The sequence below is a fragment of the Rhipicephalus sanguineus genome, chromosome 10, assembly GCF_013339695.2.
Source record: "Rhipicephalus sanguineus isolate Rsan-2018 chromosome 10, BIME_Rsan_1.4, whole genome shotgun sequence".
Classification (NCBI taxonomy): domain Eukaryota; kingdom Metazoa; phylum Arthropoda; class Arachnida; order Ixodida; family Ixodidae; genus Rhipicephalus; species Rhipicephalus sanguineus.
Genome location: NC_051185.1, coordinates 51,718,738 through 51,727,492, shown reverse-complemented (window position 1 = coordinate 51,727,492; position 8,755 = coordinate 51,718,738).

Below are 8,755 nucleotides of genomic sequence, written 5' to 3'. Positions count from 1 at the left end.
CTGTGGTTTGGTCGGTGCAGAAGTTCCGTCCCTATCTCCACGGCCGTCACTTCACAATTGTTACGGACCACCACGCCTTATGCTGGCTTTCTACTCTGAAGAACTTGTCCGGACGCTTGGGTCGGTGGATTCTCCGCCTGCAGGAATATGACTTCGACATAATTTAGAAGTCTGGTAGAAAACATCAAGACGCCGACGCACTTTCTCGCTGCCCGCTTCCTACTACCCAGATCAGCGTTAGCGAGACCTCGGCCGTCACTTCTACCGCAGTTCCTACGCTCGCCTCAATAGGCCGTCTATTCTCGGACGACAATTCAACATTTCGCTCCCGCCAGATGTCCGATCCATACTGCAGGCGTATTATGGACCAACTTTCGGGAGCCTCCCATCCACCTAATGCGCGACTTCGTCGTCAACTCCTGCAATTTAAGCTGGGAAATGGCGTTCTCTACCGCCACATTTACCATCCTGACGGTCAACGCTGGGTTCCTGTGCTACCACGCGCTCTTCGACTACATGTGCTTAAAGCCTTCCACGATGATTTGACTGCTGGCCATCTTGGTTTTCGAAAAACTCTGGACCGCATTCGATGTCGTTTCTACTGGCCTGGCATTTCTACTAGTGTAGCGCGGTACGTCGGTTCCTGCTTCCCATGCCAGCGCCGTAAACTCCCGACATCTGCACCTGCCGGGCCTCTACAGCCAATTCCGTGCCCCACAATGCCATTCGAGGTTGTAGGTGTCGACCTTTACGGGCCTCTTCCCGTCACATCTACTGGCAAAAGATGGATAGTGACCGCCGTAGACCACTTGACGTGCTACGCTGAGACAACCTCTGTGATTACTGGCTCGGCTGCGGAAGTTGCGGACTTCGTTCTTCACGCCATAATACTGCGTCATGGGGCTCCTCGTATACTGCTTAGCGACCGTGGAAGGGTGTTCCTGTCACAAATGTTAAATGAAGTACTGCGCGCTTTCGGAACTACTCACAAGACAGCTTCAAGCTACCACCCTCAGACCAATGGTCTCACCGAGAGATTTCATCGTACTCTTGCTGACATGATAGCTGTCTACATCCAACCAGACCACAAAAACTGGGATACCCTGCTACCATTCCTCACGTTCGCCTACAACACGGCCGTTCAGCGCACAACCGGCTACTCGCCGTTCTACCTCGTTTACGGACGTCCCCCTGCTACCTTTCTCGACGTTTCCCTCTTCAAGAGCGAAGACTTCAAGAGTGAAGACTACATTTCTCGATTGGCCCAGTCCCGCCATCATGCTCGCATCAACACGGAAGCGAGACAACAAGAGCGGAAGATAATTTACGACGCATCCCATCGCGTTGTATCTTTCCGACCTGGTGACGAGGTACTGCTTTTAACTCCTATTCGCACACCTGGTCTCTGTGACAAATTTCAACCACGCTTCATCGGGCCGTACATAGTTTTGGAACAGACTTCGCCTGTCAATTATCGTGTTACACCACTCGTCATCCCAACAGACCGCCGTTACCGCAGCACCGAGATTGTACACGTTGCTCGCATGAAACCCTTCACGCGACGGTCCTCGTCACCTTGACTTGCAGCGGCCAGGATGTCCGCTTACACGTGGGGGAAATTAGTGTGGGCACTAGTTATGTGCTTCTTTCTCATCTGTGCATTATCATAATCATCATCATCCGTTTGTCTCTCTGTCCTCATCATCACCGTGTGTCATTGTCATCATCATCGAGTGTGCGCGCGCTCGGCCCATTCTCTTCCGAGGACTTGAGCTGAATAAACGTCGCGTCAACCAAGACGTCATAATATACACGACTTCAGCTCATTCTGCTTTTACCCATCGTGGTAGCTTAGTGGCTATAGCATTGAACTGCTTAGCATATAGCATGCACATTTGAATCTGTCCATGATAGCCACACTTCAGTGAGAGTGAAATGTAAAAACATGCATGCACTTTAAATTTGATTTAGGTACACATTCAAGCTCCTGATGTGGTATAAATTATTCCAGAATCCCCTGCTACACCATGCCTCATTATATTCTCCCAGTGTAAAGCCCAAAACCTTCTCTTGTCCACTTTATTTGTTAATTTTATCTCAGCAAGGACGTTGATATGCACATGCTGTTCTGTGCTAACCCCAAAAAGTAAAGCTTCAGTTCTTGAAATTGGGATGCAATTCTTAATTTACTCTTTTCGTTTACACGTATAGTTCGCTCCCCACGATACCATGGCAATGACATTGCATGGCCATATTATAAATTTTTTAAATGGATATTTATGTTAACACGACTGCACAGCACAAATGAACAAAAAGAGAGGACACAACGCATGCCCTGTGTTGTGTCCACTCTTCTGTCTTCGTTTAATTTCTGCTATGCAGCCATGTTGATATTGAATCCCCAACTCACACAAGCTACAAGCTGTATGAATTATATTCATGACTGGGGCAGTTTCATCATGACTGCGTGCTTCTCTGTCTTGTGCACTAACACGTTCACTGGCACATTGGGCACTAGCATTCTTTTCATAGCGACACAGCACAATCAGTTTTAGTGGATATATAATTGTAGAAAGTCATCATGTTTCAGGACAGAAAATACTAGTAAATAAAAATGTAGTACTACAGAATTGTCTCATTACTCAAGAGACACTTCTGTTGTTCATTTGGATGCATGCTTAGACAACAAATTTTTTTTTGTACCACAAAACGTTTCCGTAGTACTACAAATTTTTGTCGCATTAGTTGAGGAAGACTTCTGTTGTCACAATTGAATACACGCTAAGATAACAAGTTTCTGTTATAGCACAACACATGTCTATAGTACTGCAAAATTTTGTCGCATACTGCAGGGACATTCCTGTAGTAACAGCCGGGTGCCTATTGTGACGACACATTTTTATACAGTAGTATAAACATTTTTCGTAGTACTTCAGCTTTCTGTTATACCACTACACATTCAACAGAACACACTGCTGTTGTGACGACAAAAATATGCGCTGCACAACAGAGAAGTGTGTCGCCACAGCAGGGGCATAGCCAGCCTGAAATTTTTTTCGGGGGGGGGGGGGGTTCAACCATACTTTATGCATGTTTGCGCATCCGTTTGTATGTGCACGTGTATATATATATACGCAGCCATGATTGAAAAAATTTCCGGGGGGCGGGTCTGAAACCCCCACCCACTGGTTACGCCCCTGCGCCACAAGAGGAATGTGTAGTAACTACAGAAAAATTTTGTTGTGACCGTACCACCTGCTTGTACTCCGCCTCCTATCACGCTACCTCCAGCGATAGTCAATCCGAGAGCGTCTTCCTACCTGCTTGGAACCACACACCAATGGTCGTGAAACACGCAACTCTCACGTTATACTTTGCGGTTATGAACGCTAGTACGCACCTCGCGCCTCACCATACGAAGCCACGGATTGTCCGAAGCTAAATCGCACTCCTGACGGAGGACAAGTCGTGCTTGCCGCGGAAGTCGAATCGTACACGCCAAGACGGGCGAGCCGTACCTACGCGGCTACCACAACCCGGCCAAACACGAATGTAGACTGCCCTCCCGGGTTCGCACCGGGTGGTAGCAGGGGCGTAGCCAGAAATTTTTTTCTGGAGGGGGTTCAACCATACTTTATGCATGTTCGTGCGTGCGTTTGTATGTGTGCGTGTACATATACGCAAGCAAAAATGAAGAATTTCGGGGGGGTTTGAACCACCCCCCCTTGGCTACGCCCCTGGGTGGTAGCATGAATGTGCACTGCGTAGGAGACCCGTGCTATCCCGGAAAGGCGTTTGGAGCCAAGTTCAACCTCGCTGCAGCCAAGATAAAGCAAAGTTCAACCTCATTACAGCCATGGCAAGTTCTGCCTAGGTAAAGCCATATTCAACCTCGTTACAGCCAACATAGGCGTGCGCAGGGTTCCCCATCAGGGGGGGGGGGGCTAAGGTTCATCGCGGTGCCACTTTGCGCCTCCCGCTTCTTAGGTGACTAGGAAGGCGGCCGTCCTCCTGCCCCCCCCCCCCCCTCCCCCGCCTGTGCATACGCCTATGACAGCCAAGCTCTGTGAATATAAAGCCATGTTCAACCTCGTTACACCAATAAATAAGCATGACACCGATGAACTTCAGCTTGAGCTTCGTGCAGCTAAGTGCAGGTTTGCACCAATTTTACTGACGACGGTCTCGCCTACCATCAACACGCAGCAAAGGGTACAGCGTTCTGCTGCGGAACGGGCTCCGGAGCCAAAGTCTCTCATTCAATTTCTCCACACGCTCATATGCCTGATTACATTTCTTCGTTTTCTGCTTGCGCCTGGGCATGTAGCTCCGCCTTCTCTTTGTACGACCTCAGCCGGGCCAACTGCTCTTCTTTCTTGTAGTTGTATCCGTCGCCGGTGGCGAAAGGGACGCCCTTGATCTTTGTCGTTAGGCGATTTTCATACTGGTCATAGTTGCTGAGGAACCTCTCAATGATGATGTCCCTGAAGTATGGAGGCAGTCTACTGTCTCCCTTGAGAGCGCCGTCAACTTGGTTGAGCACCGCAAACCTATATTGTCAGATATTCTATGTAGCGTTTTCGTGCGACGTCGTCCCCCAGAAGCGACTTCAACTTCTCTACAATCGTGCTTAGAGACATACTTCTGTCCTACTCTGATGGTCCAACAGTTGTTCCGAGTTCATCAATCAGCACTTTACCACACGGAAGGAGCTTGTCATGGAAACGCGCTTTTCCGAATGCAGTGGTCAGGAACCTCACGCGTGGAGGGCTGACGGGGTAGAAGTGGGGGAATTTGACGAAGAAATGGAAGAATCCTCCCGCACACGCTGAGTCTTCTTCGCCCACTAGAAGTAGGTGGATTCGCGAAAAGTTTTGTTCGTCAACGTAGATGAAAGTCCCTGGCGGCTTTGCTTGGGTGTACCTGAATAAGTCTTGCGCCACCCGCTGTAGGCTCGCGGGCGTCGGCACATCGTCCAGGTACTGAAGCGGGCCCCAGTTGTCGTCAAGCATCTTCTCGCACGACGAGCCTTGGCCACGTAAGACTACGTGGCAGCCGCCCGCTTTGCCGATTTCTAGCTGTCGCTCTTGGTTCGCTGACTGGCTCCTGTTGTTTTGGCTGAGCCCACTACATGGATGATTACCTATGGACTGGGCAGTAACAGAAAAAAACACACACACACACAACTTAAAACAAGTATAGAGAAATATAAGAGTAATAACAATAATAACAATGTTTTCATGGTAAAGTGCCTACACTCAACAGTGTACACAGCTTATTCAATCTCACTTCATCCTCGATCACCTGCCCGTCCGAGATTTTAGAATCATGCGCTGAAAACCTTACAACACTAGCGCTAAATATTTCAGGGACAACGAAAGAAAACATTTAATATACCTGCTGTAATGTGTGTGAGTCTCTCGGCTCGTTCTGACGGCGCACAAAGGCGGGAACTTTGAAAGAAATGTTACGTGCTTGTGCGTTTGCCACTGAAGATTATCAACACGTGATATCAAATAAATGCTTGCTGCGCAGTCGCTGTACACTCATTCGCCAAAATAGCATGCGATGTTCAATATTGTTAAGTTTTGCTTTCCTGGCTGGAATCTGAAACTTGATGTCAGGGGTCGCGCATGCGACTAGCGGAAGCTGATGTACCAGGCACGCTTATCAAGCCTCCAGTATCAAAATTAGAAGAGAGAGAGTAAACGTTTATTTTGAGCAAGCGCACTGTGCGCCCAAGGTGGGCGGCCTCCTTATTCCAGGTAGCCGCGGGCCTTCGCCATCTCTCGTGCCCGTTGAACCAGGCTTCGCTGATTCTTCAGGTCTGGGTCCGATGGCTTGTCCTCCCACTGCTCTTCGGTTAGTGTAGCGCTACTATGTCGCTCTATGCCATATGGTATGGGGATTCATTCAAATTTACAAGAGTTGATAAGTGGTAAAAAAATAATGAATAAATAAATAGCCTAGTTTCGGGGCATAGCCTGGATCTCTCTTTGGCGGGGAATCAAGAGATCAGGGGGGCGTTTAAACATACTTTAGATATGTTCATGCGTGTGTTCGTATGTTTGCGTTATATATACATATGCCAAACTAAAGAATTTCGGGGGGTGGGGTGTTTGCCAGTCGCATTGGCTACGCCAAAACCAGATATAAAACTGTCTAATATTTGCATAAATGTACTTTCTTGAGTTAATGTTTTTTTTTTTTTAAGAGAAGCATGTTTTCCCTGATAATTGTCGTTGGCGTTGTTGGTGTGACCTCCCGGTGCCAGCTAGTGTACAGAATTGCGGGTGCACGCAAATACGTCCATAAATTTCCAAAAATGCAGCGTTTCGCAATAATTGATGCTTTCTCGATCGTGGACTTCTGGACGATCAGCCCTTTCTCTTATGACATTTTCATCCTTCATCGAGGGCACATGCCCTTGCATGCTACCACATTTCATTTGTGGCATTCATTGTAGCATTTTATTGTTTCAATCATGACAGTCGCTGTTACTTGTAGCAACAGAAGTGTTGCGCTTCTAAGCCCGTGGGTGAATGTCCAATTTCCGGCAGGGAGGAAGAAAAAATTCCAGCGAGCTCCACTTCGCGAACACTGTTGGGTATGAGCCATGCACAGAGGACGACAACAACAACAACTGTCGAAACAGCGAAGCTTAATGCCCGTAATATATCAGGCTAAATCGTACTACTACGTTTATGAAGTATTCCTTTCGCTGGCGCTTAGCTTCGGCCTTCCTTGCGCGAACATCGCAATTGGCGCGGCGATGACATGCCCGTTCTGGCGTCAACTATCGCTGACGCTCACCTCGGGTCGCTTCTTCATCGGGAGGAGGAGAAACGTTCGCCATTCTGAAAGCGCAAACTCCTCTAAGCTGAGAGTGACACGCTATTTTGCACTCCACTGCGCCTCACCCTCATCCCATCTATAGGCGCGATTCTGGAAGGTTCACCCCTCGACATCGTCCGCCCTCGTCCTCGCATCTCGAAGCACGCCCTCGCCTCTCACAGAACGCTCTCGCCTCTCGCAACACGGCGCAGCCCTAGCCTTCCTTGCAAGCGTGATTCTCGCCACACTGCAAGGTCACGTGATCACTTCTACGCCGACCCCGGACATGAAAGCATCGACTAAGAACAGCTTCACTATTAAAAAATTGGCGAAGATTGCGATAAGCCGCCCAAAGCTTGAAACAGCGAAGCTAGACGATTTTGAAGACTAATCTGCTTATTTCCAAGTTGCTTCTAGGTCGTTGCTAGGCTTTATTAGCTAGGTGATGCTAGGTTGTGTCTACGTTGATTCTCAGCGCATGCAGGTTCTAGTTGAACCAGAGACTGTCACAGATACGGCACGGATGTCCAAACTGTAGAGACAGAACTGCGCGTTGAAACGTTGAAACCAGGCGTTCACACCTCTCATAGATCTACGGGCACGTCGTCGTTGGCGTAGGCCTTCCATTGCTCCGATGTGTTCCCGCCTCCTTGACGGGAAGGAACCACATAAGCATATGTAATATTGCGTGGTAGAAGAGTAAAATAATGATCCGGGGTCACACAGCGCGAATTCTGTAACACGGCTTCAAATAATGCGAATTGCGCAACGAGTGGGTTGTTGAATGCTTCACACCCATTACAAAGGCATCTGCCATAATTATTTATCGTCATCAGGCGCAGCATCAACCAAGTGCACATTATGCCTTACAGGTGTTGAGTGGGTACCATGATTTTCCGCAGAATGACGAAAAATTGCATAGTGGCTGCTTCCCTACTTCAAAAATTTATGATGATTTATAGCGTAGTGGGCTCTTCTCAAGTGAACTTCTATTGGTTGCCAAGGAAGCCCACAAGGCTCCCATGATCCATTTACTCAGGGTCTCAATAAAGTGAATTCCCTCTCTCTCTCTCTCTCTCTCTCTCTCTCTCTCTCTCTCCGTTTCTCCGGTTAACGTATTTTATAAAGCGTAGTGGGACAGTTAAATAACGACCGTCCGTCACACAATATGAATTACGTAGCTAGTGGGTCGTTTAAGGCTTCCAACCCATTACAAAGGGCTCAGCCATAATTCTTCATCGTGATCAATCATCGCATCAACAAAATGCACATAATGCCTAAGAGATGGTACCTCGCCTGTCCGCAGAATAACGAATAATGTCGTGGTGGGTGCTTCTCAACTTCCCAAAAATTATGATTTGTGGCGTAGTGGGTACGTTGCTAGTGTACTTGTATTAGTAGCCGCAAGAGAGTTTATAGCGGGCTCTAGAAATGCCGCTCTTCCAGCTTTCGCTGTGACTGTGCTGCGCTTTCCGCGCAGGCCAGGCATTTTTATAGCCTGAGAAAAGCGTGCAGGAACTTTACGACATTCGGTATCGTTTTGACTTACATCACAAGCCTGTCAATGCATAGAAGAATGCCTGGATGCTGCGCTTCTGGATGCAGCAACCGCTGTGACCTAAATTCACTGGAACGGGAAAAGTACCGCGACCGTCCTGCCCACCGCCATATTTCGTCCAGCGCGGCCGAAGCTGCGGTGGTGCGGTGTTGATTTCACGCGGAGTAACGCATGGTTGAGCGAGCGAGCGAGCGAGTGAGTGAGTGAGTGAGCGAGTGAGTGAGTGAGTGAGTGAGTGAGTGAGTGAGTGAGTGAGTGAGTGAGTGAGTGAGTGAGTGAGTGAGTGAGTGAGTGAGTGAGTGAGTGAGTGAGTGAGTGAGTCAGTGAGTCAATGAGGAATTGATTGATTGATAGTAAGTGAGT